The sequence below is a fragment of the Sarcophilus harrisii genome, chromosome 1 (genome assembly GCF_902635505.1).
Source record: "Sarcophilus harrisii chromosome 1, mSarHar1.11, whole genome shotgun sequence".
Classification (NCBI taxonomy): domain Eukaryota; kingdom Metazoa; phylum Chordata; class Mammalia; order Dasyuromorphia; family Dasyuridae; genus Sarcophilus; species Sarcophilus harrisii.
In genome coordinates this window covers 59,195,818-59,197,890 of record NC_045426.1, presented here as the reverse complement: position 1 = coordinate 59,197,890, position 2,073 = coordinate 59,195,818, and positions in this window count along the sequence as shown.

Here is a 2,073-nt window from a genome sequence, read left to right as displayed (position 1 = left end):
ATCTGAACTTTATCAGGTCTCATTAATATTTGTCAGTGACCTTCTCAGGACCTTCAGAATCTGAGCAAGAAGTCCATTAGTGGGTGGAAAGAGAAGGTAGGGAGAGGAGGAAATGGGGGGGAAAGGGAAAAGAAGGGACTCAGCATTTATGGAGCACTGTATGAAGCACTTTATACATGTCATCTCATTTAATATTCACAACAATCACTTAACACATACTTGAACATATTTAACATGTATTGGTCAACCTGCCATCTGGGGTGGGGAGAAGGAGGGGAAAAGCTGGAAAAAAAAGTTTTGCAATTGTCAATGCTGAAAAATTACCCTTGCGTGTAACTTGTAAATAAAAAGCTATAATAAAAAAAAAGAAAAAGAAAGTTAACTCTTAAAAAAAAATTCACAACAATCCTGTGAGTTGTTATTATCCCAATTTTACAGCTGTGGAAAATGAGGCAAACAGGATTACTTAGTTCTTGAGAATCTGAGGGGGGATTTGAACTCGCTTCTTCTCTCTGACTACAGTGCCACCTAGAGATTTCCATGGGTCCTGCATGATGCTGACAAGTAAACCTACCTAGGGCTAACTAGGCTGGAAGTGGGGGTAGGAAGGAAGGCTACTTCTGACCATTTAAAGGGGACAACCCTCTGCATGGGGAGGATGCTGTTTGTGGCCCATGGCACTTACAGCTCCCTGGGACGATGCAGCCAGAAGTGCTCGCAGAGGGTCGATTCATCCCTTTTAGCCTTAAAGGGAGCCTAGACAGTCATTATATAATTTTTGTCAGCTGATGGGCGAGATAGACCCAGAGGGGAGGAATGCGGCCTGCCGAGGCCCTGTAATAAACCCAGCCTCTTTCCTCCTTTCAAATGTTTGTGAGTCTTGGAGGTTATCCAGGGGTTATGTACAGGAAAGGTCCTGGCAAACAGAGAAACCATCATCATGAATTTTTTTTTTTTTAATACGGGTCCTTTTGGTCATAAAATAAAAGGGCCATAGGGAGGAGGGTGGTTGTAGCTGTCTCCTTAGATCTAGGGCCAGTGGGATGAACTCAAACCCAGCCTGGCTGGGCCCCTGCTCCCCCCACACAGTCCTCCCCCAGGAACCCTCCCTTTCCTTCCACAAGCTGACAATGGAAGGAGAAGGGAGAGGGAGAGCCCCAGCTGGCCTGGGGCAGGGGAGAAGTTCCAGGTAGGGCCAAGAAACAGGCTGTGACAGGTTGGAGCATGTCCAGGAGAGGGTGGCCTCTCCCCCTGGCTGGAGGCACATATTGCAGCATTTTCTTTGCCAGGCCACCTAGAGGCAACATTTCTTTGGGCCCCAGAGTGCAGACAGTTTAAGGTCACTCCGGACAGGACACCTTCAGTTGGAGGTTGTCCAGGCCCCTAGCACAAGCCACAGGGGGCCCAGGACTACCTGGAGTCATGGAAGTTTTATGGGCCCAGGACAGGTCACCCTGGCCGCAGGCCACGTTCCATCAGAGAAGCCCCAGGCCCCGGGCATGAGTCCGGTGAGAGGTTACCCAGGGTTCATCAGACTGAAGTTGTATGGGTCCCCGTCCGGCTAGGGGTCACGGGGACCTTGGGCATGTGGGCCATGGCTCCAGTACAAGAGTTGAGGAAGATGCAGGTTCAAAGTCCATCCCTGATATCGTATGACCTCCAGCCCGTCACTTCACCTTGCCTTGCCTCAGTACAATGGGCTAGGAACAACCTGTGGCATCTACCTGCCAGAGTTTGTGTTGAGTCTGGCCTGAGATAAGGCATATAAAGAACTTTGCCGACTTTAAAAGCATGATACAGGTACATGTCAGTGAGCATTATTGTGGCCTTCCATCAGGACTTGCCCAGCCCAGGAGTCAGAGACACACAAGCCTTGGATAGCCTCAGTCAGAAGCAATGCAGACCCTCAGAGACAAGCCTGAGGCTTCAAAGCTTCTCCGGGATGGCTATCGACGGACCAGCATCGTCACCAGCAACGGCCGACTCCAAAAACAGAAAACGGGGTTCCCGAGAGTGCAGGGGGACATGCTGTCCAAGCCTTGAAGGGGGACAAGAATCCTGGAAAGAGAAGAG